Source organism: Balaenoptera borealis (genome assembly GCF_965194805.1).
Source record: "Balaenoptera borealis genome assembly, chromosome: 1".
NCBI lineage: Eukaryota > Metazoa > Chordata > Mammalia > Artiodactyla > Balaenopteridae > Balaenoptera > Balaenoptera borealis.
The window spans coordinates 136,106,032-136,133,437 of record NC_138860.1 but is presented as its reverse complement, the minus strand read 5'-3'; the positions used below and the strand labels follow the sequence as shown (position 1 = coordinate 136,133,437).

Below are 27,406 nucleotides of genomic sequence, written 5' to 3'. Positions count from 1 at the left end.
TCTTCAAGGCAATCAGATGAATGAGATTTATCTCACATAGGGTTGTATGTCTGACTCCAAGATTTGTACAGTTAATGCATTGAGATTGCATCTTGATTTTTTATCTTTTGATATTAGCAACTGTGATATTAGATTGGATAATGTCCCCCAAGATATCCATGTCCTAATCCCTGGAACCTGTGAATATGTATACTTTACATACCAAAAGGGACTTTACAGATGTGATTAAATTAAGAAGCCTGCAATGGGGAGAGTATCCTTGATTATCCAGGTGGGTCCAATGTAATCACAAGGGTCCTTAGAAGAGGGAGGCAGGAAAGTCAGAGAGAGGGGGGAGACATGATGTCCTTTGAACAGGAAAGAGGGGACCACTAGCTAAGCGATGCAGGAGGCCTCTAGAAACTGGAAAAGGCATGGAAACGAATCCTCCCCTTAGAGCTTCCAAAAGGAACAAAGCTCTGCCAACACCTTGGTTTTAGCTTCTAAGAATCATTTCCGTCTTCTGACCCCCACCATTATAAGGTAATAATTTGTGTTATTTTAAGCTACTAAGTTTGTAGTAATTTGTTACAGTGGCAATAGGAAACTAATAAAGCAAGTGTTTTTTTTGAAACTTACCTCTCAACAGCTGGGTCAGAAGCCCCACATCAGAACACTCTGCTTTGCATAAAAGAAAACAAGTATTTTAGATGCTTGTAGAAGGTCTCCAGCTGGAGGAATGAGTCTGAAAGAGAAAGGAGAATGGAAGGAAATGGGGGAGAGAGTATTTTTTTTTTTTTAGCTGTGCCACGAAGCATGCAGGATCTTAGTTCCCCAACCAGGGATCGAACACATGCCCCCTGCAGTGGAAGCATGGAGTCTTAACCACTGGACCACCATGGAAGTCCTGGGAGAGAGAATATTTTAAGTGAAGGGACCCAAAGAAACAAAAACATGGAAGTGGGACGCAGAAAGCACATATGAGGCAGGGTTAATAGTCTGGTTTTGCTAAAACTATCAGGCACATCAGACAGGTGGAGTATGACGTAAGGGTGGGAATTTTGGCTGCAATCAGACCAGGGAGCCTGACCCTTAGGTGTATGAGCACTGAATAGGTAGTGAAGGATCATAAGAGGATTTGGGAGGGGGGGCATGTGACCTAATCGTGCAGTGTTTTGTGAAGAATTCTCTCCACGGTTGGGAGTGGGAAGAGGGTAGGGGCAAGGCAACCAGTTCTGAGAATTTTGCTGTCACCTGCCCCATGTAATGCAAGTCTGAACCAGCCTGGTGGCAGTGAGAAGAGAGAGGGGAGTGGCCCTGCTATAAAGAACACTAAGAAAAATGTCTTTACACCAGCAGTTCTCCAAGTGTGGCCCCTGGACCTTTGCAGTGTCCTTTTAGGGAGTCCTCAAGGTTAAAGCCATTCTGTACTCTTATTCTCAAGGTGCATAGTAGAGTCTTTCAGATGTTACATGACATGTGAAGTCGCCATGTACTCAATGCAAAAAGAGAATTCAGCTCTCTTACATTAAGCCAGATATTAAAAAGACTTGAAAACATGTATTTTTTTATTTTGGAAAATATTATTTCACAAAAATGCTCTTTATGCTAACATATAATCACTTGTTATTTCTAAATGAGTATATATTTAGACATTTCTAAGAATTAATTTCTAATATGATAAATATTGATGGATATAAGCCATATAAGCAATAGCTCTTTGGGGTCTTCAATAATTTTTTAGGAGTATAAAGGGGTCATGAGACAAAAACCATGAGATTTGCTGTTGCATACCAATCTTTCTACCTGATTCTGTTTATTTATTTGGGGTAAATTCCTAGACTTTATTTAGTCAGAGGATCAGTCTTTTAAATCCTGGAATAGGCAAGGCAGATGTGACTTCCCACTTGACACCCGAGTCTCAGTGGGGTTAAGGTGCACACACCTTGCGTGAATGGAATAAGGGCCGAAAGCCTTGTGTTTGCGCCTGTATCCTGGGCTTTTCCCAGTGCTCCGAGTGCCCGGAGAAGGGGTCGGCCTGATGTTAGGAGCCCTCGGGGGGGGGGCGGGGCGGGGGGCGCTGGTCCTCAGGCTGCAGCCCGCGCCCCGAGGGCATGGGTGCGCGCCAGTATAGTGCGTCCCAGCCTGTGCTCAGGGCTCCCTCTAGAGGCTGCGAGTAGACCCTACATCATTCTTGCTTCACTTTTCTACTGTTCCCGCTGAACTTTTTTTAGCCCAGGAAGAGTTGAAGTTCATGGCTGCCAGATGACTTGAAGCAGGCAAGGGGCAGCAAGCGCATCTCCATTTTCACAGGAGGAAACTGTGGAGTCGAGAAGCAGCGTGTTGCAGTGGTGAAGCCACTGAACTGACCTGAATCTTGGGCAACTGGGGTCACTTATCTCTCTGGGTTTCAATTACTCAGGAGAAAATGGCCTACCTGATCTAGTCACAAAGATCCTTCCAGCTCTAAAAGCCTGTTATTCTAGGTGCCAGTTGTTCCCATGTCCCAGACCAGTGAGAGAAGACAACAGGGAGAGAGGGCTTAGTTCACTGGGCTACTGTCTCCCAGAGCTCTCCTTGCATTTATGGGTTTGGCTTAACCTGAATCTGGCTTCAGGATGGGTCTTGGTAATTATGGCACTCAATGATTTTGTCCTTTAGCAAGTTCACTTTTGAAAGCCTTGTCTGCAATTCATTCCTTTATTAAACAAACAGTAACAACCTGGCATTGGCTGAGATATGTGTCAGGCGCTGGGCTAAGGGCCATACACGTATTTTCTAACTTGATCCTGCCCAAACTCTATAAAGTAAGTGCTAGCATTATCCCCACTTTAAAGAGGAGAAAACTGAGGCACAGGGAACTCAGAAAACTGAGGCACAGGGAGAAAACTGTGACAAGATCACAAAGCAACTGTGTGGCAAAACCAGAATTCAAAACCAAGCAGTGTGGTTCCATAGGCACGACACTATACCTAGCCTTGATAGTAAGAGTTTGCATTTTTTAGGGTTTGCTGTGTCCTTGGAGCTTTATATACAATATCTCATTTAATACTCACAATTCTATGAATCAGTTCTATAAAGTAGGTATTATCATGTCAGTTTTACAAGGCGGATACTTATTTTCTAGTCACCCAAATATTGAGCGGGAGAACGAGATTTCATCTCTGGGTCTTCAAAGACTGTGTTCTTCAATTCAGAGCCATCTATGTGCCAGGAAAAGATGAGGAAGACCAACTGAGTCTCAAGGAACTTATAGTTTCCTTGTGGGATAATAATAGTTGCAGACATTTACTGAGCACTGTTCTAAACATTTATACATATGAACTCATTTAATCCTCACAACAATCCAATGAGGTAGATCTGATTATTATCCCATTTTACAGATGAGGAAATCAAGGCACAGGGGTGGGAGGGGTCAAATAAATTGCCAGAAGTCCCTCCCACATTTGATAAATGGTAGAGTTGGGATTCAAACCCAGGAAGCCTGGCTCTAGTACCCATGCTTTTAACCACTACATTATCCAAAGACCAAATAGTTCCTACAGAGATGCAGAGGCCACTGACCAGGGTTGAGGACAGCTGAGGGGAGCAAGCCCAGCCTGCAGAGAGATCCCAGGGAGGGAAGGGAGGTGTCACCCCTGGGCTCTCTTCCTCTATGGTCCTGGCCTTCCAGCTGCCTATGAGTCTGCTGCACTTGAAATTATGCCTTCTCCTCAAATCTAGGGCTAAAACTAGAGTTCAATACATATTCCCAAATCTTTCTAAATGTCTCTTTCTTGCCAATGTCATCATCATTCTCTCATATCATCAGAGCCCAGCTCTGGTGGATAATTTGTTGGTACTCCAGGACTGTGTTAAGAAAGATTCTAAGGTGATGTCCTGTCCAGCACCAGCAAGAAAGAGTGATATGATTAATGAAAACATTTCTGTTGTGGGATGGGGGGACAGACAGCCTGTGCCATATATTTGCTGTATCTGAACCGGACTCTGTCCTGAAAAGGGGTTAAGGAACCGGATCCTCAGAGCAGGTGCTGACAGCAATAGCTAAGAATATGGCTGTTCTTGGGGAGAGTGGGCAGGTGCTAAGTCATACTAGCCAGGCTTAGAGAAAAAGGAATTCTGGGCAAGAGGCATCAGCAGGAGCACTAAAGTAAAGTTTCCAAGCTGGGGAAGGATGGCAGGGCCTAGAGGAAAAACAAGGAGCAGATGATTTCCTGTTTGAAAACCATGGCAGAAAAGCCTCAAGCCCAGAATGGAATGAAGCAGGGACCAACCAGGCACACCATTGAGAATTTCTCCTGAGCTATGGAGTATTCTCCTCAAGAAATACGAAGCAATGGTGCCTTTCAGCAGGGTAGGATAGGGCTCTGGGATAAATTCCAGTGGGAATAAAATCATCCAGGATAAGTGGGTAGAGGTAGAAGAGAAGCGGTTGGTTGGGACTTAAGTTGTGAATACAGTGAACATGCTAAGTAAGCCTGAACACAGTGAGGGGGCTTGAAATAAGGATGAACTCTGACTGTCTCATGGGACCTAAGGGTGAGGATGGGCCTGGAACCTGGGAACCAAAGCATCATGTGAGGAATTCTCACTGTCTCTGTCTCTGCTGCTCTGTGCTTATGTGCTTTGTTCTGTTCTCTCCCTGACAGCTGTCTTCACTTCTTCGCCCACCTGTTAGAATGAGGCTGCCTCTGGCTCTGAGGTTCTCATGTCACAATTCCAGCCAGAGTTCAGAGTTGGGTCTCAGTCCCTAATTTGGGGGAGCAGGAATCTGATTGACCCATCTTTGGTCTGTTGTCTGGGCCAATCAGCTAAGTGAGGGAAGGCAATACAAACATACCTGTTAAAGGCTCAACCTCGTGAATGTGGGATGGGGGTGGGGAATTTTCCCAGAGACTAGAGTTGGTTTGTGGGGCTAATGATATTTACTAGAGATGAGAGGGTCTAAAGACATAGCACTGGAAAACACCAACATTGATTGGATGTTAGAGAGAAGAGATGGGGGAGGAAAAAGAGAAAGAGTCTCCAGATAGGAGGAAAACCAATAGAGGGAAGGAGGGAGGCATAAAGCGTCAAGTGTTACAGAACAGCCAAGAAGGATGAGCAATGTCAGAGACCATTTGATTACAAAAAGTCCCAGAAAACCTTTTACAAAGCACTTTAAGGAGCAAATTGGTAAAGAAATCAGATTTCTGTGAGTTAAAGGATGGAGTTGTTTTTTTTTTTTTTAATTAATTAATTAATTTATTTTTGGCTGTGTTGGGTCTTCGTTTCTGTGCAAGGGCTTTCTCTAGTTGCGGCAAGCGGGGGCCACTCTTCATCGTGGTGCACGGGCCTCTCACTGTCGTGGCCTCTCTTGTTGCGGAGCACAGGCTCCAGATGCGCAGGCTCAGTAGTTGTGGCTCACGGGCCCAGTTGCTCCGCGGCATGTGGGATCTTCCCAGACCAGGGCTCAACCCCGTGTCCCCTGCATTGGTAGGCAGACTCTCAACCACTGCGCCACCAGGGAAGCCTGAGTTAGTTGTATTTTAATAGGTAAACATAAAAGTGTTAGCTGTGCTGTCAATGCTGGACAAAGAATCCAACTGTACTATGTTGAGTTGGCATTATTCAAAATTTAACATATATTGGCATAGAAACAGTAAACTCGCCCCACCCCAAGTCATTACAGCGGTAACACACTGTGTCAAATATATAAGGTTTTAACTACGTGGTTTAGATTACAGAAACAAATGCATATTTTCAAAATAATGTTAAAGAAAGGAGGATCAGGAATCCAAAGTCCAATAAACATAAGATGTGCTCAGTCTTACTGGTAACCATGGAAATGCAATGAAACATAATTACACACTCACCAGATTCACAAAAATTTTAAAGTCTGAAAATTCCAAGAGCTGGCAAAACATGGAACAATAGGAATAATTCTCAAAAGCTTCTGGTTGGAGAACAAATTGACAGAGCCAAAAAGTTGCCAATTCATCTTACATCTAAGAGTGTGCCATTTGCATAGGACACTTGTGGGGGGGTGACACCCCCTTCAGTTGTACAATGAGGTGGCCTGCTTTGGAAGACACCTTGGGAATTTTTAGTTAAGTTGAAGATTCACATATCTTGTTGTGTGGCAGTTTCACTTTTAGGCATATAGCTAGAGAAATTTGTGTAAATGTGCAAGAATACAAGTCCAAGAATGTGTGCAGCACAATTATGCATCGTAGACCCAAACTGTAAACAGTCCAGTGTCCATACAAAATAAATGGGAAAACAAAGCTACCGTGCATTCATCATGGAATAACAGCAAAGAAAATGAATACATCAGAGCTACATGCAACATGGATACATCTCACAAACGTAATGTTGAAGGAAAGAGGCAAGACACGGAAGAAGACGATAGTATGTTTCCCATCAAAAGAAGTTCCTAAACAGGCAAAGCTAAATTATATGGTATAGAGATGGCTACTGTAGAGAAAAGTGAAAAATAAATGAAGAGCAAGTGAAGGATTTTTTAAAAAGTCAGGATGGAGGTTGCCCCTGGTGGCGACGGGGCTGGCATCTGATGGGGCTCACCGAGGTTCCTTGGTGCTGGCAGTGTTCTGTTTTTGGCCTGCGTAGTGGTCACATGGACCTGTTTTATAATTATTCATTAAACTATACATATTTGTATGTACTTTTCTGTATTTATATTATTGTTTTTGAATTAAAGAATAAAGAAAGGGGTAAAGGGTCAGTAAATTGGTATACACATTTCATTTTTTGTTCTCTCCCAGAACCCAGCTAAAAATGTTGTGTGTGTGTGTGTGTGTGTGTGTGTGTGTGTGTGTGTATGTGTTTTCTGTAGACTCGCATGGCCAGGAGAGTAAAAGAAGAGAACACAGATGAATGAGAGATAAATGGCTCAACAGATTCACTGAAGTAGAATTCTAAACTGGCGATGGGGAAAGCTGTGATGAAATAAAATTCATATTTTATGGCAAGACAAAAAATATTTAAGCCTAAAAATGTTCTCTGCCCATTTGGGCCTCCTGTCTCCCCTTTAGTGTGTATTGTGCATCTGCATTAACCAGACCTCATTAGGAGATAACCTTCCCTCTTAATCCTATAAGGGGTCACGGTGATCCACTACTGGTTCATGTAGATCTGGATTGTGTAAACTGTCAGTACGTTATTTGATGTATAATCCTTTGTCTCAAAAATGTATGTAACTGGGCTTTGACCTCTAGCAGGCAGAGCAGTCCTCAGAGCTTTCTGAAAGACTGTCTCCCAGGTTCTAATCCTCAGGTTGGCTCAAATAAATTTTCCACTTCTTTCTTAGAGGGACTATTGATTAATTTTTTGTTGACAGCTGAGAACCAACTTTATTTTCACTGCAGAATCTTGAAAAGGTTCAGGAATTTGTGGTACCTGGAATATCAAGAATTAGTATAAAATAGGTGTTACAATAAGGAGGGTTTGTTGGCAGCTGTTTAAGAAGTAGTTAGACCTGTAGGTCCCCTCCCCTACCCAGGACTGCTGGATGACTGCTGCTTCCCTCTCCAAGCAGAAGGTTACAGGTTTATTTTCTGGAGAAGCAAAAACATAGGGTCTCTGGATGGAGGGACCCCAGGCACAGGTGAGGATGGCGGTACCCTAACAATGAAATGCTGAGGCCCTCACCCCACAATTCCTCATGCAGCTCCCAGGAAGCTGGTCGTCAGACCTTTACCATCTATGTCTAGTAATAGGAAGAATCTATTCTGGGGAATATAACCTGACCAACTTAAAAGACTGAAAGGTACTGATATTAGGAGTTTGCCATCAAATGGCTGAAGCAAATCACTTTATAGTGAAGCCCCAGGTCAGTAGAAACCACACCCAGAACTTCCAATTCACTTTTTAAAAATAATTAATTAATTAATTAATTTTTGGCTGTGTTGGGTCTTCATTGCTGCAGGCGGGCTTTCTCTAGTTGCAGCGAGTGGGGGCTACTCTTCGTTGCGGTGCATGGGCTTCTCATTACAGTGGCTTCTCTTGTTGCGGAGCACAGGCTCTAGGCACGTGGGCTTCAGTAGTTGTGGCACGTGGGCTCAGTAGTTGTGGCTCGTGGGCTCTAGAGCACAGGCTCAGTAGTTGTGGCTCATGGGCTTAGTTGCTCCGCGGCATGTGGGATCTTCCTCGACCAGGACTCGAACCCGTGTCCCCTGCATTGGCAGGCAGATTCTTAACCACTGCGCCACCAGGGAAGCCCCCCAATTCACTTTTTATTCCCATAATCTCCTAATCTCTCTCTCTTAATCATGTGTGCACTGTCTTTCTCTCTTTAAAAATACAGAATAGGGGCTTCCCTGGTGGCGCAGTGGTTAAGAATCCGCCTGCCAATGCAGGGGACACGGGTTCGAGCCCTGGTCCGGGAAGATCCCACATGCCGCAGAGAAACTAAGCCCGTGCGCCACAACTACCGAGGCTGCACTCTAGAGCCCACGAGCCACAATTACTGAAGCCCGTGCCCCTAGAGCCCGTGCTCCACAACAAGAGAAGCCCCTGCTCACCACAACTAGAGAAAGCCCGCGTGCAGCAATGAAGACCCAACGCAGCCAAACATAAATAAATAAAATAAATAAATTTAAAAATACAGAATAATCTGGAGGGAGAGGGAGGGATAAATTAGGAGTTTGGGATTAACAGATACACACTACTATATATAAAATAGATAAACAACAAGGACCTACTATATAGCACAGGGAACTATATTCAATATCTCGTAATAACCTATAAAGGAAAAGAATCTGGAAAAGAATATATATATAACTGAATCACTTTGCTGTACACCTGAAACTAACACATTGCAACTCAACTATACTTCAATTTAAAAAATCTCTATGAAATTGAAAAAAAAAATTAAAGGGGAGGGATGTTTGTTTACAATAAAACTTTGAAATTCTAACAAATGAAAAATACAGAATATTTCTTTATTACAGAATATTTCAGGGCTTCCCTGGTGGCGCAGTGGTTAAGAATCCGCCTGCCAATGCAGGGGACAGGGGTTCGAGCCCTGGTCTGGGAAGATCCCACATGACGCGGAGCAACTGGGCCCATGAGCCACAATTACTGAGCCTGCGCGTCTGGAGCCTGTGCTCCGCAACAAGAGAGGCCACAATAATGAAAGGCCCGCGCACCGCAATGAAGAGTGGCCCCCACTTGCCGCAACTAGAGAAAGCCCTCGCACAAAAACGAAGACCCAATGCAGCCATAAATAAATAAATAAATAAATTGTATAACTTTAAAAAAAAAAAAAAAACTAAAAAAAAAAAAAAGAATATTTCAGAAGTAGAGAGCATCCAGCATAAACCCGTTGCTCAGCTTCAACAATGATCACCTCCTGGCCAAGCTTGCTTCTTCTTTACTCTCATCTACTCTCCGACCCTGACCCCAGGCTACTTAGATCCAAATCCCAGACCTCGTATCATTTTATCTGTAAATATTTCACTATAAGTCTCTGAAGACAAAAGCTGCTCGTTTAAAATATAACCATAATACTAATATCAACCTAAAATATTCTTTAATATCATCAATATCTAGTCAATGTTCATGTTTCTTTGACTTTTCTGTAATTTTTTTCCCTAGAGTTTGTTAGCTTGAATTGGGATCAAAACAAGATTTACAACTTGATTTGTAAATCTTCCGATTATTTTTTTTAATCTTTTAATTCTCCCATTTATTTTTTAATTTTTAAAATTTATTTTATTGAAGTATAGTTGATTTACAGTGTTGTGTTAATTTCTGCTGTACAGCAAAGTGATTCAGTTATACATATATATACATTCTTTTTCATATTCTTTTCCATTATGGTTTATCACAGGATATTGAATATAGTTCCCTGTGCTATACAGCAGGACCTTGTTGTTTATCCATTGTATATATAATAGTTTGCATCTGCTAGTCCCAAGCTCCCAATCTATCCCTCCCCTTCCCCTTGGCAACCCCAAATCTGCTCTCTATGTCTGTGAGTCTGTTTCTGTTTCGTAGATAAGTTCATTTGTGTCATATTTTATATTCCACATATAAGTGGTATCATATGGTATCCCATTTATTTTTTAACTGAAAAAATTGTTAAAGAAATTGTGCTGCTTGCTCTATAGCATTTCCTCTAGATTGAATTTTGCTAATTGCATCCTTGTGGTGTGACTGTGATGTTTCTCTGTATTGCCTGTGAAGTGGTAGCTAGCTTTAGAGGCTTGATATGTTTCATTCTTTTTCAAGTCTACTTCATTAATTATGTTGTGTAGTTCCATCACGGGGCATGTAATTTATCTTTGTCTCTCTTTTTGTGATGTTAGCAGCCACTGATGATCATTGAACAAACAGATCTATTCATTCATCTGGGGTTGCCAAATGATGTATTTTAATTCTATCATTGATCTTCCTTTGTTATCTGGCCTACTTGAGCAGTTCTTATGCCGTTGTCTCTTGAGCCGTTTTGGTTGCAAGAGCTTTCTTTGATTCCTCGGAAAAGACTCCTAGAGGTACTACTGCCTCCCAGGTTCTTGTGTGTTCATAACAGGATGTTTGCTGACTTTATATTTGAAGATCAATTTGGCTGGATTTTAAATTCTTGACTCACATGTTCTTTGAATATCCTAAATAAGTTACTCCATTGATTTCTGGAATGAAGCATTGATGTTGAAAGTCTAACGACAATCTGATTTTCTTTCTCTTATAAAATACTTGTTCTTTTTGTCTGGCTGCACAAAGGATTTTTAAGATTTTTCTCCAAAATTCAATAGTTTCAGTGTGGAGCTATTGAGGGCTGATATTTCCAATTTATGCAGTGTGTCTGTTCAATATGTGTATTTTTTTAAATTTAAAAATTAAAAAAACTTTTTTAATTGAAGTATTTGCAATGTTCTCTTAGTTTCAGGTATACAGCAAAGTGATTCAGTTATCTATATATATTATATATAATAAAAATTTTATACTGTACATTAATATATGGTATATATAATATATATAATTTTTTGGATTCTTTTCCATTATAGGTTATTACAAGATATTAACTATAGTTCCCTGTACTATATAGTAGGTTCTTGTTGTTTTCAATATGTGGTTTAAGGTGTCTTTTTTTTTAATTTCAAGTTTTTTTTGTATTTTAGTTTTTAATAATTTTTTGTCTCATTCTTTTGTTTTCTTCTCTGGGGACTCTAATAGGTATGTTGGATATTCTTTGCTTGTTTTCTCTGCTTGTTACTTTCCCTCAAGCCCTTTTTATCTCTTTCTTTTCCTTTTTGATTTTAAAAACTTTCCATTTTCCATTTCTATTTCTCTCAAGGCACTTTTCATTTGGTTTGTTTATTCTTGTCCTTCTAGTTTAGCCTTTATTTCTGAAATGATTTTTCTTTTATCTCCAATTCTTTTTTGAATTCTTTCACTTCTCTTTTCAAATCTTCCTTTTCCTGAATCATCCTACTTTTTTTCTCATTCTGATTTATGTTGTCTTTCATAGTTTCTATTATTTTCTTATTTTTTAAGCTCATCTTGAAATATTAGATCACAATTTTAATCTTTTTTGTGGCATGTTTTTTGATATTTTTTCATTGTCGTGGTTGTATTATTCTGCTTCTTATTCTCTTTTTTCCTTATAATAATGTTGTTGGTATTTGACTACAATCCTTTCCTGTGGCTCATTTTTTAGGGAAAGGAGTTTCCCTTCTACTTTCAGGAGTTAAAAACAAGAGAGCTTTTTCTAGTTTCACAGTCTACAGTGTCCCTTTCTGTTGCTTTCATGAAGTAGCTATAAATATGACCTTGTACGTTCTGAGTTCCTCTTCCCTTCTCACCTCCCCACCCTTTATTTTAACATCACTTTTCTTTGCCTGTTTGTCCTGACTTGTTCAGTTTGGATGACACTCCAAGCATTTTCTCCTCCGGGTGGGGCTTCGTCCTGGAAGAGTGCTTTGGCTTGTTGGCTTTAAGAGTTCATAGGGTCTGGACCTCTGGACTCTGGGACCTCTGGACCCCACCAGCATGATCAGATTTTCCTATAGTCATCCTGTACTCATGTGTGCATTACAACCTCCCCTGAACCAGACCCCAGCTTTACCTCCATTCTCTAAATGGCCCACTGTATGGTCAGGCCACTCCAGATGGCTGTTCTCTTGCTCTCTGTACATCCCCTGCCCGACCAGTGCCTGCTTCACCTACACCTACGCACATGACTGACCTTCCTGCGTACTTGCCCCAGGCCCCAGCTAGGGACTGTTCTTGTCAAAGGGGTGGTGAGGGGTGTGCCCCTCTGCTGGTTTCCCTGGTAACTAATGAGCCCACCTGACATCAATTCCCCTATAACTGGTAATCTCTCCTCCCCCCTGGGAGCGAAGACTTCCATCATGTCCTGCCCGCCGTGTGCCATACAAGGTGGGGTGTCTCTCCAGGACCTTGTTACAGATGTGTAAGCTCCCCCATCCAGTAAACCATCGATGTCTCTGCCGCTGACTCTGGGCTCTTTCTTTGGTCTTGAAACTGGCAAGCACAGGCCTTGTAGGCCTGCGGGGTGCAGCCCAACACCTGCGGAACTTTCCAGTGAGTTCCTTTGGTGGTTGGGGGGGTCCTCCAATTCTTAGGGGCATCAGAAGCCCCTTTACCTTTCCTCTTCTTCCTTCTGCAGTTTCTGATATCAGGTGGGTCATGCAATTATTGGCAGCTTGTTCCTACTGACTCAAATTTTGGAGTTCAAGGAAACACTGCTTGTCAGGTTTGGTAGTAGGTATTGTCCATGGGGTTTTGGTTTTGCTAACCTAGTGGCTGTGAATGTTTTAGTGGTGGGATTCAAGGAGATTCAAAAACTGCTATACTACCTGGTTGCACAAATTGGTAAATTTACTAAAAATCATTGAATTGTACACTGAAAGTGGGTGAATTTTATGATATATAAATCACACCTTGACAAAATTAAAAAAAACAACAACAAAAAACCTCACAAACAACCCTGCACCATTACCATGACATCTTACCAGAATTCCCCTTGTCCCTAATCATGTCAACAACTATCAGTAGACATCAAAGGAAAGTCTCAATGATAGAGATCACCAGTGCTCCCCAGGTCCCTTTCTCCTCTCCTGCCTGGGCACAGGGAGAGATCACTTTCCCCAGCCCTGGAACTAGCTCTCAGCAGTGAAATTTGATCAGAAGTGACGTGTGCTGCTTCTGGGCTGAAGCATTTAAAGCTGGGGTGCCACCTCGACACTCACTCTTCCTCTACCTCTGCGACCCTATAAGCACTGCAACCTAGCCTGTTCCATTCTGACAACTCAGCGTCTACCGGGAAAGATGGTGATGGAGGCAAACAAAGAGAAAGCAAGAGGGCAACTCAGAGGAAACAAACAATTCAGAGAGAAGACAAACAGAACTATCAAAGTCTCTTCTAAACATGTCCATCCTTTCTCATTTGTTTTACCTCAGAACTCTAAACATTCATAGCCCAGATTTGCTTTATAAAAAGTACACTGATGTGGACCCAAATAGATAGCTTTTCTATCCTAAGACCATTATGCCCCGAGCTAGGTACGATGGTCACCTGCACAAAGAGCTCACCAAGTGGCCACTCTCACAGAGCCAGCATGACACTGGTCACCACTGTCTACCCCACTCATCACTTCGAGGAGAGCAAGTAGAGCCAGAGATATCTTTTCTGAGTTTCCTCATGGCCAAGACCTTTCCTTTTCTAACACTTGGTGGATGGTAGGAAACCACACACATCCCTTTCAGTAAACCAGTCCAGATGTGAAGAACAACACATGGAAAATAGGGCAAACTGAGCTAGAGGACCTGGAACTAAATGACAGCAATGCTAACTGTGGTCCTATCACCGGGAGAATGAAGCCCTGGACTGACGGTGGAGGGCAGTTCAGCCCAGTGGTTAGGCATTGAGAACTGGGGTGAGATAGGTTTGAGTGGAATCCCACCTCTACCATTTATTAGCTGCACAGCTTTAGGCAAGTTCCTCACCCTCTCTGAGCCTCATCTTACCTGCCTTGTTCTTTAGGTCTAAGGATTAAATAAGATAATACATACACAATATTTTGTTTAGTGACAGGCACTAACAAGCATTCATTAAATACTGGGCTGGGTCTTCAAGGTGGTGATTTGACCTCTTAAAACTCCCTGCTGAGAAAGAAGATCATCCATCCTTGCAGTTTGACCTCCCTGGTCTGAGGTCAGGGGATTGGGTAGCACACTTGCTTCAGGCCCTTTGTAGTTTTACAAGACTTTTAAGAGCCCGCATGGAGTTGGTGTAAAATAGAATTGCAGGGAAATGTCTGCAGGGAGCAGAACTGCAATGGAGAGAGCTCCAGCGTTAGCTGTGCAATTCAACATAATCACGTTGGCTCTTTTCACGGAAACGACTCTGCAGTAAAACAAAAACTTGCACACTGTGACCAAACGTTCCACAGAAACCATCGCTGATGAGGTAGATATGGTCTTTCTGTGCTGTGGATACACATGTTTTGTATCCCACCCAGGGAGCCTGGTGTGGGGCAAGACCAGGCTGAGCTGCAGGCTTGGGAAGCAGACCTGGAGGGGCAGGGGGAGCTACCTGAGGGCTGACTGTAGGCTGTGTGTGTGTGTGTGTGTGTGTGTGTGTGTGTGAGAGAGAGAGTGTGTGTGTGAAAGTTGCTCCCTCTGCGGGTTATTTTGACCTTCCAGGCACAGAACATTTGCAGTGCTCTTTGCAAACCCCCCCCCCCCTTTTTTTTTAACATCTTTATTGGAGTATAATTGCTTTACAATGGTGTGTTAGTTTCTGCTTTATAACAAAGTGAATCAGCTATACATATACATATATCCCCATATCCCTTCCCTCTTGCATCTCCCTCCCTCCCACCCTCCCCATCCCACCCCTCTAGGTGGTCACAAAGCACGGAGCTGATCTCCCTGTGCTATGCGGCTGCTTCCCACTAGCCATCTATTTTACATTTGGTAGTGTATATATGTCCATGCCAGTCTCTTTTTAAGGATTCATATTGATGATGAAAGGCCATTCCACAGAGGCGGCGAACAAAGGAACTTGGCTGGACCTCTGGATGGGACATCCCCGAGGCCCCTCTGCCCAGTGTGTCCTTAACTGCACTCATCACCTGCTTCCCAAACCTGTTCCTCCTCCTCCATTCTCTAGCTCAGTGACTTATTAATTACTAAGTCCCCACACTTAGTCACCATGCTGAGAACCCGGTGTCCTCTGGTCTCTTCCCCTCCCTGCCACCTGCCTTCTTCTCTCCCTGTGTCATTCATAAAATCTGGCTGACTCTGCCCCAGAAACACCCTAGTGCTCACCACTCCTCTCCACCGCTGACAGGGTGCTCAGTATTCCTCTCACCTTGACCTTGGCCATGGCCAAGTGGACATCTGCCCCTGGCCACATGCACCCCACCATTTCTTCACGGTTCTCCAGAGCCTTCTTTCTGAAACCAGGTACACACCCCACTAAAACTTTGGTGACACTATTACTAAAGAAAGAAGGGGAGTGTAGGTACTAGGAAACAGTCTTTGTCACATGCAGTATGAGCCAAGCGCTGTGCTAAGCAATTTACATAAATCTCTCACTTAATCATCAAGGTTTCATGAAGTAATGCATGCAGAACCCTACTTTAATGCCATTCTTTTTCCTTTCCCCCCAGTAAGACTTTTCCCAGGCAGCCAGAGATCTTTGCTCAGAAGCTGGTGAAGTTCCCTTATGGAAAACATTATTTCCTATTCAACAAATAAGAAAAGAGAGGCTCAGAGAGGTTAGGTAACTTGCCAAATGCCACACAGTAAATGAGGAAGCCTTAATGTTATCTCAGGTAATCTGACTCCCCAAGTCACATGTTTAACTGCTTACACCATACTAAGGATGAGTAACAAGGTCCTTGCACCTCAGGAACACTTGGGCTAGCAGGAGAGATAGATATAAACAAATAACTCCTCTAAAACATGCTACCTACATTAATTAGGTATGACTGATATTCTGGAACCCTGAGGAAATAGAGGGCCAGTTCTCTGCACAGTTTGGCTTTTGCTCTGCATCAGCATGGTCTTCACAATCTTCAGATCTAAATACTTTTTTACAAATATTAGAAAATACTGTTATTTAGAGAATGGACCCAGCAGAATGATTGTTCCCTACCTAGCTATGCTTCTGTGCTCCCCATATTGCACCCCCGTCCGTGGAGAGCCTTTTAATCCTGCTGTTGGGATCATGAGCATATTCTGACAGGCTCTGTCCTTTGGTCATTGGTAAAGTTGCAAAGGGTCCTCCCTTTATGGGGTTGCAGCAGACAGCTCATAAAAGCAAACCCCCGAAGATCTATCCGTCAGCTCTTCTCTCTCAGAAAAATGCCATTGATTACTAATGGGCCCCGGACCTTCATTTCCACGGGGAGCACTGTGCAAGTATGTCTCTGAAACAGGTGTCCTCCTTCCCTCCCATCCCCCTATCTTTTCCTTCCTCTTTGAACATGTGTTAAGCATGTATTTCTGCCAGGTACAATGCTGAGAGCTGGGATGCAGGGACAATAAGACATAGACCTCATCCCTAGAGAAACAACGTTCTCACAGTAGCAGGAAAAACATGAACTTTAGGACCTGAGTGTCTCAATCATAATTCCAGCTACACTACTTTTTAGCTGTGTGACCTTGACAAGTTACTTAGCCTCTCTGGGTCTTAGTTTCCCCATCTGTAAAATGGCATAACATAGGTATCTACCATATAGGGTTGTTGTATGGGTTACAGTGAGAGGATTACATATAATGTACTTAGAACAGTGCCTGGCACATGACAATGCTATGTTAAGTATAAGTATTTATTGGTATTTGCATACAATATAATACAGTCCTGAAAGCTGTAATTTGATCGCTCTCATTCTCCCAAGATAAATCACACAGCATGCTATGTCACCTGGGTCATAGTAGCCTCTCAATCAATAAAGTTAGGAATCATCATAACTGTCATTGTTGCAATTTGAATGGAAAACTCTGGATTGTTTTAGGTAAGTTGTTATTTCTTTCCTTGTTGCAGAAGTGCGAGGAACACAAAACTGACCTGTTAAGGGAATTTTCTGGGCATGTCATCTTTTGTGTCAAGAGACAAAACAATGGTGAAAACCTAGTCATGAGGAGAGGCTGAAAGGCTTAACTATGGAAGGAATATTACCATCTTTGTTAGCCTGGAGTGAATTCTCACCCCAGGAAGCCAAAAAGTTGTGATAAGTCATGTGGTCGTGAAGCCTGACAATACTAAAGCCTTGGCCAGCTGACTTTAGCTGGGGTTAGTAACATCCAGTGGCGTTTAGCACTCCACTGCCCAGCAGAGGGGACCAGAAGAACAAATTCAACCAAGCTTCACCGTCCATAGGATGTTTATCATCTGTGTGTGTGTGTGTGTGTGTGTGTGTGTGTGTGTGTGTGTGTGGTGTGTGTGACAGATGTGTGTATAAGGAGTATGTGTGTCTGTGTATGTGTGGTGTGTGTGAGAGAGATGTGTGTATGGGTCTGTGCGTCTGTGTATCTGTGTGTGTGTGTGTGTGTGTGTGTGTGTGTGTGTGTGTGTATGTTGGGACTGCCAGGTCAGGGAATCTGATCTCGCACTATGGTTGAAGAAGCAAGCATTTTAAATTATTCGTGGGTTGGGTGTTTTCTACTAATCAGACCATTTCTTTTAAAGGTGCTATTAGGAATGATTACTACTCTCCCCAGGACTTTATTTTCTTTTTATAAAGTGAAGTAATCATATGTGTTTGAAGTAGGTCAACAAAACGGAGCTGTCTGGTTTTGTTGTCTAAGCAACTCTGCCTGTACTGTCACCTGCATAACTTTTTAATTAAAGCCCCTTCCAAGTTCATGAGTAGGAACTGCACCCCCGTGCCTGAAACCACAGAATCATTCACACTACAGATGGCTCAAGAATGGCACACTACAAACACGGGCAGACAAAAAGATCATGCATGTTTATATGACTTAAAGCTTTGGTTCAAGTGTTTCTACAAAGACAAGCAGGACGGAGCAGCCAATATTATCTCAGAAATCATGATATTGCTCATGATCGGGCTTCGCTCTCTTACCTGAATTAAAAAAAAATCAAAACAGAGTGATACTGTGGGTGAGCCAGGAGACAGATGAACGTTCGATTCCAGCTGCACCACTTACTGTGTGTCTTGTGCAAGTTTCATAACTTTTCTGAGCCTCAGTTTCTTTGTCTTCACATTGGAGCAAATACTACAGCCCTACAATCTATCTCCAATTCCCAAATCCCCAAACTATAAAAACGGACATTTTTTTTCTTAACTCATTTAGCAGTGAAATCTAATTGATCTGAATTAATTTGCCATAAAATCCTACTTTGAACTGACATGAAACTTTTTACAGTCTGTGTTTGTTTTATTGAATGTGAATATACATGTTTTGCTCTATATTGTGAATATATTCACTGGGGAGGGGGGGAGCATAGCCCCAGACCATCAGGTACAGAATAGAAAATGGTTACAACACACTATTGCTCTGAAATCGAGAAATATCTGAATTCCAAAATACATTGGCCCCAAGGATTTTTTTTTTTAACTTTATTTATTTATTTATTTACTTATGGCTGTGTTGGGTCTTCGTTTCTGTGCAAGGGCTTTCTCCAGCTGTGGCAAGCGGGGGCCATTCTTCATCGCGGTGCACGGGCCTCTCACTATCGCGGCCTCTCTTGTTGCGGAGCGCAGGCTCAGTAATTGTGGCTCACTGGCCTAGTTGCTCCGCGGCATGTGGGATCTTCCCAGACCAGGGCTCGAACCCGTGTCCCCTGCATTGGCAGGCAGATTCTCAACCACTGCGCCACCAGGGAAGCCCGGCCCCAAGGATTTTTGATAATAGACCATGGATCCATACCTTCCTCATAGGAATGTGAGGGCTGTGTGAGATGGTGGGCTAGAGCACCTGGATCAGCCCTGCCGGGGCATTTTCCTTCCCCTTTGCCCCAGTGAGCCTTTCCCAAGTGCAACGTGCCCCTTAGGTGGCAGCCAGAGATCTTTACTCGGCAGCCGGTGAAGTTAGCACACTTCCGCTGTCAACCACTCCCTTGCTAGTCTATAAACTCCTTGAGGGCAGGGATTTCGTGCCAGGGATCAGCAGCACAAAGTCCATGTTCAACAAGTATGTTAAAAAAGAATTCAGCACTCATTTAGTAGGTGTCTGCTGGGCCTCAGAGTCTCCTGATCACCTGCCAAGTGGAGGTGCCTGGCAGAGGGAGTTGACTTCGGGTGCAAAAGAAAAGGGAGGCACGGAGTCTTGGGAAAGCCAGCAGGAGAGGCCCACCCTGGGGAGGCCCTGGCAGGGACCCTCTGCATCTAGCTTTGCCCTCACAGTCCTGATGTGCCTGTCATCACAGGATCATTGTTAACACTCACTTTTACTCTTTGGTCTTCAAATGTGTCCTCATTTGGATAGTAAATCACGTGGTCACCCTATGCAATGAGCAAGAGCAGGGAGGCTCAGGGTGCAAGCCGTTTTTTTTTTTTTTTGGCATGTCCTTTAACTGAAAAGAGAGAAGGGGTGGGCCAACAATGGGAGGGATTGAGGGGTAGAGGAGACACAGAGAGGAGGGTTGCTAGCAGCAGTCTCGATGCCACCTCACAGTGATTAAGAGCATAGACTCTGCAACATGTCAACTAAAGAACATAGGGTAGTGGGTTAACTGGTTGCTCCCCCAACCCCCAAAAGATATGCTCACCTTCTTACCCTAGGAACTTGTGAGTGTGACCTTATTTGGGAAAAGGGTTTTGGTAGATGTAATTAAGTTAAGGATCTTGAGAAGAGATCACCCTGGATTATCTTGGTGGGCTCTAAATTAGATGACAAATGTCCCTGTAGGAGAAACACAGAGGAAAGACGCACAGGGAGAAGGAGGAGAAGGCCGTGTGAAGATGGATGCAGGGATTGGAGTGATGCAGCCACAAGCCAAGGAATACCTGGAGCCCCAGAAGCTGGGAGAGCCAGGAAAAATTCTTCCCTGGAGCTTTTGGAAGGAGCATGGCCCTGCTGACACCTTGATTTCAGACTTCTGGCCTCCATAATTGAGAGAATAAATTCCTATGGTTTTAAGCCACCAGGTTTACAGTAATTTGTTACAGCAACCCTAGGAAACTAGTGCACATAGGGTGGGTTACCTAACCACGTGAACCTCAGTTGCCTCATCTGAAAATGGGGATAAGATTGGACCTACCTTATAGGGTTGCTTGGAGGAGTAAAAGAAATTATACATGTTAATTGCATGGCACTAAGTAGTACCTTAACAGATGGTAACTCTTACCATGGCTGATGAGCGGCAGTACTGAAATGCTGCTTTCATCCAGCAGATGGCGGAAGATGGATTTGCAAACCAGAGACCTTCATAAAGTTTAGTGCACCCAACATAAATTAGCCTTCCTAGCTCACACACTGAAGAGGATTAACCCTCACCACCTCAAAGCAAGCTTTCAGCTATGTAGACATTCAACTGATTCTGTTATCCTCTGACCATTGTACACAGTAGAGGCAGGCATTGGTGAATACAAAGAGTGGGTGCAAAAAAAAACACCTGGGTTCTAGGCCCAGCTCTGTGACTTCACTGGGACTGTTTCCCCCGCTGTAAAGTAACCATAAAATGAAATATGAAGTGCAACACAAATTAGAGGGATGTTGTGAGGCCAAAATGACCCAAAGTGTGAAAATACTGGGAAAGCAAGATGCCGTGAAGCACAGAGGGGCCCAGTGGAGATTAATTCTGCGGAATCAAGGTCATTCATTTATTCACTCGGCAAACACTGATTTGTGCCGAGCATGGTGCTAGGTTCTGGGAAGCTCACAGTCTGGTTTGGGAGGATGAACACGCGACAAAGGTGTGCACAGGACATCCTTCCCCTCAGATGCTGTGGTAACGTTCCAAGTCTGGGTTTTGGCTTAAAAAACAGATTTGAATAAGCAGTCGCCTTGGTAAAACGTTTATACTGCCTTCTAAATTTCTTTTAAAACCTTCCATCCTTGTAAAAAAAAAAAAAACGACCTACTGTTTATGGTTAAGTGAAAAAAGAGAATTGCAGGACCATATGCACAGAAAGCTCTTACACCTGTCTTAACAGTGGCCAATTCTGGGAAGGGGTGGAGGTGGTATTTAGAAGAGTTGGGCTTTTCCCTTTTACTTTCTATACTTCTATATCATTTACACTTAAAAAATAAGCACATATTGCTCTCTCCATTAAAAAATAACAATAATAATATTTTTAATAAGCCTGTCACCCCCCAAACTCTTCTGCCCTCGCTTGGCTAATTCAAACACAGTGATGTACACTAATGATGGAGTGAGTTGTCTCCCTTTTTGAAAGAAAATTAAAAGGAAAAGTCCACATTTGCTCTTCTTTGTAGTCTTGTGAAGAGGTCATCTAACTGGAAGTGATCCAAGCAGTTTTAAAGCCCTTCTCTTCTTTAAAGTGGTTTGCAAACATTAGCTCAGCTACCCTCAGGGCCTCCTAGTGAGAGGGGCTCATATAAGAGGCTGGTGAGTCACTCGGAAGTACCAGGTTGTGGATGCCCTGTGTCAGCCGGTCACAACGCCCCTAACGTGAGTCTGCAGCTTTACAGCGTTCAAAGGGCTTTCTCCTGCATTATCTAATGTGACCCTTCTATGACCCCTCAGAGGTCTGGTTGGTACTGTTCTTCCTACATGAGAGATGGGGGAATAAAGGTTTTGGAAGGAGAAATGACAAGCCCAAGATGGGGGAGCTAGACAGCATCAGGGTATAACATCACTTATATGTCAATTACTGCTCAGCACAGAAAAGATGATCTCTAATGTCAAATTCTCATGATATGCCTCTGCATTGGGGGATGGAGAAGGGAGAAGAGGAAGAGAAGACCGTCTTTCTGTCTAATCTTACCCTCCCTTCCTTCTTTTCTTTTTCTTTTAATAATTTTTTTATAGATTTATTTATTTTTATTTATTTTTGGCTGCGTTGGGTCTTCGTTGCTGCACGCGGGCTTTCTCTAGTTGCGGCGAGCGGAGGCTACTCTTCGTTGCGATGCGTGGGCTTCTCATTGGGGTGGCTTCTCTTGTTGCGGAACATGGGGTCTAGGCATGGGGGCTTCAGTAGTTGTGGCTCGAGGGCTTTGTTGCTCCCCGGCATGTGGGATCTTCCTGGTCCAGGGATCCCCTGCATTGGCAGGCGGATTCTTAACCACTGCGCCACCAGGGAAGTCCCCCTTCCTTCTCTCCCTCCCTCCCTCCCTCCCTTCCTCCCTTCCTTCCTCTCTCTCTCCTACTCAGCTGGGAAAAAAGAGGTAAGGAAGAGGACCCTGTATTGTAGATAATTACAATTCAAGAATCAGGTTTTGCGCAATTTTAAATTACGCCACAGATTTGAAGGGGTGTGGTAGAACTATGTTAAGTCTCATTTATGTGCAAGTATTGAAGAAATGAGAAGCTTCTGAACTTGTAAATCGGTTAAGAGTTGCTTAAGTTGAACGCAGGTGAACCTGGTCATTTGCAGATAACATTCACACTTTTGCCACACAGGGGTGCCACCATTGCTTGGTAGGTGGACATACATGCCATTCTGTCAGGGTTGGTCCTGAATTATGGGAGCTTTGCATTATACAAGGTTTTCAGGGATGACTCCTTCCTTCTCCACCCCACCCAAATATAATCACTTTATTCAGCGTTATAAAGGCTAAGGAAGACATAGCTCAGAGGAAGGCACCTAACACAGCTTGGAAGAGAGAAGGATGAAGTGGCTCTTGGAGGAGATGATGTATGAACTGGGTCATGATGGAAATGATGTCCATTCAGGCATATCTTTCTCTGCATGCCTGCTGCCTCTCACATGCATTTGTGCGAGCCAGCAAGGTGGTCTAGGGGGAGAGCAGAAGCTGTGAAGCCGCCCTCTTTCTCCCCGAGGTGCCCTGCCGAGCCCCCACTTGCGCTGTTACCCCTTATCGCTCTGCTTGAAATGATCACTATCACTCCTGTCTTCTTCCACCAGTCTGTGAATTTCTCAGGGGCAGGGTCTGAATTTATTCTTCTTTCAAACCCTCTCTCCTCAACCAGTGTCTGGCAAATAGAAACTCATCAATATGATTTTTTTCTTTTAAAAATATGTTTTAATATGGAAAATTTCAAATATCAATATATACAAAATTACAGAGAATGGTATATGAGTTCCCTTGTACACATTATGCAGCTTCAACAGCTATCAACTCATGGCCCATCATCTTTCCTCTGTACTCTCCACTTCCCCACTTCCTCATCCTATTATTTTAAAGTAAATCTTAGAAGTAAACACATAGATGTGAATATTAGGGTGGGTATAAGACATTGTTAAAAAAAAAGACAAGAAAAGAAGAAAATTTAACTGCTAGGCTTCTCTCACTGCTTTGAATTGCCCGGTGGGTGGGGTTGTGCAGGGAGGGTGAAGAGGAGATTTTTGTGGAGGTCTAAGGTTTTTATGGGACAGTTTCCAATAATGAGAAAAACTGAGAAAGCAAAGAGGAAGGAACAATGCTTACTGTGTGCCAAGCACTGTGCATTATTGTTTTACTTCATCCTTCCAGGAGGTACAGGTATTATTATCCCATTTTAAAGACAAGGCTCAGAGAGGTTGAGTGCTGTCTCTAAGGCAAAGCTAGGATTGGAACCCAGCTCTGTGTGGCTTCAGGGTCTGTGTTGTTAACACTCTGATAAGATGATCCCTGTGATGCAGACCCAGCAAAATCCATCCCTACCCGGAAGCTGCTTATGAGACTTCCCTGGGCTACGAGCTCTTGTCTTCCTCTCAATTGCATGTGAAATCCAGCTTATTTCACAAGCTCTGTGGGCTACTCCAACCCAGGAGGAGGGAGGGTTTCCATACCCAGGATGAAAAAGGGAAATTAAGTTCCTTATTAAAAGGAAGGCCATTTCCTCCTGGTGCTTGCCCCCAGTAAGTGACAGCCAGGAGTCTGAAGAGCCTGTAAATAAATTTGTGAAGGGTTAAATATTGAACTACAGACCCGGAAGTTGAGATAAGTCATTTGTGGGAAAAATCCAAGAGATTGTGCTTAAATGTATTCTTGGATAGATGAGGCTGGGCTTGACTGTGACCATGAGGGAGTGAACAAAGCCCCAAGTCCTCTGGGGGTGGGAGGGCCACGTTGTCAGAGGCCGGCACGGGCCAGCCTTGGAAGCTGAACATGGCAAGTCTCAGGGGCAAATGCTGGCGAGGTCCGTCCATTCTGCGTCCAGGCAAGAAGCAAGCTTGGCAGGCAGACGTGAGCAGTGAGGTTCACTGGGCACAGCAAGCCCTCTAGCAGAGGAGAACAGCGCAAGCAATTCAGCTGCGAGACGTGGCTAATGCTTAACCGTCACCCCTGCCCTGATTCCTTGCTCACCAAGTCTCTGCTGGATGATTTGGCTGCTTCTGGATTCATTTTTCAACAGGGAAAGAACAAGGTGCTCCAGCCAGTGTGAACTTTCAGTACTCTTGAAAGTTGATTTTCTCATTATAAGTGAATCAATTGGCTTTCTCGTGACAACTTGGCTTTCCCGCTAATTTGCCTTCAGGGAGCGAATGGTCTGATCTCCCTACCAGAGTGTGCTGTCTGCCTGTCATCTTTATTTCCCTTTGGAACTTGACAAATGGGATCCTGTGGTTTATACTTCGGTCTCTTGTGTGTGCCTGGTGAATGCTAGGATACCTGGGGAAGAAGACCCTGGGTGGAGAGGACCAACAGAGTCAAGTCCTGGTCTGGTGAGAGAGCCAGCCCTGCAGGTGGAGAATTCATCCACCAGGCAGTGAAGGCTACCATCTCGGGTCTCTTAGGAGAGAGCAGATGAGCCTTCCCTAAGGATAGCCCCTGGACCACAGTGACACGAGGGCCTTAGCACAGGGAATCAAAATCCTTCCTGCTCGCAAGGAACCAAGTTTGGATCCCTTCACCCCTAGGCAGGCCTGATTTTCTAGTTCCACTGAAGAGCCTTCCTGCCTTACTCCCATGGGCATGTGACAAAGTGGTTCTGGAAAGCCAGGCATTGCCATGTTACTCCCTCACTCAAAACCCTTTGATGGCTCCCTACTACCTATGACATAAAGTCCAAACTCCTTGGCAAAACCAGCCCTTGTGGCAAGAGGAATAAAAAGGTTCTTGCTACACTATCTCATCAAATCAAATCCCCTTACAATTGTAAGGTGTTTGTTATTTGAAACACTGAAAAAAACCCCAAAACATTGTCAAATAAACTATGACACCCCATTGATGATAAGATACATATGCTTTCAGATAGGTTAAAATGTGGGAAATATTTGAGTCTTAAAATCACTGAAATATGGTATTTAATACAAAAGCTTGGAGGTATAATGGTTTTCCCTGTAAGGGGAGAGACACGATTCATTTTAGAGGAAAAGGATGCTGTTTTGTAGGAGCACATCATGACTGACCTCGTTTATTTATTATTTTGAGAAGAGCTGGCCTAATGTGCCTGGGCCTGGGTAAGTGAGAGCAAATCAGACAGACAGACAGACAGACAGAGGAATTGCTCTGCATAATAAGAATAAGGTAATAGGAACCAGAGCTTTCCTTAGCTGCCAGGACAATGAGGAAGGGGAGATATGAGCCAGGTCTGTACACAGAGTGGTCTTCCCAGTGCTGTCGTCACTCTAGAAGGACCTGGGAGCTTGGAGATATATCCCTGCCTGACCCCACTCCCATGGAGGCTGACTTAAGTGGTTTGAGATGGTCTTGGGCATTGGTCCTTTCAAAAGCTTCTAAAAGATTCTAACTGGTGAGACAGAGAAGGTGGGGTGACAGGAGCCTAAGAAGATACAGCTGGCTGGTAAGAACTTTCCTTTAGTGGAGGTGGTCAAGGGAAGCTGGGGCCACCATGGCCAGTGTTTCAGATAAGCTGTTTCCTATTCTGTGCTGTGTCCTTTTGCTCTCCCCAGCCAGCAGCGTAAGCTTGCCATGCCCACAGTCGTGGGAGAAGAGTCCGGAAAGGACTGAGGGATGCAGAGGCAGACGGCAGCAGCAGAGGCTGAGAGCAGCGCCGAGCCCCAGTCACAGGTGAGTTGCAGTGCCGAGTGGCCCAGGAGAGTCTTGCCTCCACCAGAACCACACTGAATCCTCAGCGACATCAGGCTTCCCGCTGTTCACAGCGTAGTTATTTCAGCTTTTTCCATTTGCATATTGAACAAAAGGATCATTCTGGAAAGCTGGAGGACTTGGGGGACATTCAGGACCAACCCTTTGGTTACACTGAGTCTTTTAATATCTGGTTCCTGCCCACCTTGTCCAACCCTCTCTGCACCCCACCTCCACCCCACCCCACCTCCACCCCACATGACTTGGAAAATACTCGTTCCTTCTTCAAGATTGAGTCCGAGGTTCATGTGTTCTGAGAAGCCTTTTCTGCACCCTTTCCTCACCCCCCAGCCCCATCCCCATGGGATTGGATTATTTCCTCCTGCTGCCACTCTGGGTCCTGTGCAGACCTCTCTCAGAGTGGCTCTGTCCTGGGCTGAATTGTGTTCCCCCAAAGTTGTGTTGGAGTCCTAATCCTCAGTACCTCAGACTGTGACTGTATTTGGAGATAAGCTCTTTATAGAGGTAATCGAGTTAAAATGAGGTCATTAGGCTGGGATCTAATCCAATATGACTGGTGTCCTTATAAAAAGGGAAAAATTTGGACACAGACATACACAGTAAGAACGCCATGCAAAGACTGGAGTCACGCTGCCACAAGCCAAGGAACTCCCAAAGCTAGTAGACAGGCCTGGGACAGAGCTTTCCCTAGTGCTTCTAGAAGGAGCATGACCCTGCTGACACCTTGATCTTGGACTTCTAGCCTCCAGAACTGTGAGACAATAAATCCCTAAGCCACTCAGTTCACGGAACTTTTTTATGATAACCCTAGAAAACTAATACAGCTTTCACGATATCAGTGCCTCAGACCTACTAGAGAATGGACTTGAGGATGTGGGGAGGGGGAAGGGTAAGATGTGACAAAGTGAGAGAGTGGCATGGACATATATACACTACCAAACGTAAAATAGATAGCTAGTGGGAAGCAGCCGCATAACACAGGGAGATCAGCTCTGTGCTTTGTGACCACCTAGAGGGGTGGGATAGGGAGGGTGGGAGGGAGGGAGACGCAAGAGGGAGGGGATATGGGAACATATGTATATGTATAACTGATTCACTTTGTTATAAAGCAGAAACTAACACACCATTGTAAAGCAATTATACTCCAATAAAGATGTTAAAAAAAAAAAAAGATATCAGTGCCTTTATCTTGTTAGTACCATTACCCCCACTAAATTACAAGTCCCTCAAAAGCAGAGACTGTTTTAGTCATCTTTGTACCTCATCTAATGACACCTAAGTATTTGTTGAATGAATCAGTGAGTGCAGTGCATCCTCCAGTTTCCTGAATTTACTCTCA

General features: G+C 43.9%; 1 long non-coding RNA gene across 3 annotated transcripts in view; it reads left to right on the top strand.

Annotated features, from left to right (window-relative positions):
• The window catches only part of LOC309613361, a 182,815-nt gene that overhangs the window by 55,209 nt on the left and 100,200 nt on the right, over positions 1-27,406 (top strand). For all 3 annotated transcript variants that reach the window (XR_014235678.1, XR_014235679.1, XR_014235680.1), the window contains exon 3: positions 25,911-26,028. This is a non-coding gene — a long non-coding RNA (uncharacterized lncRNA). The remainder of the gene's footprint in view (positions 1-25,910; positions 26,029-27,406) is intronic.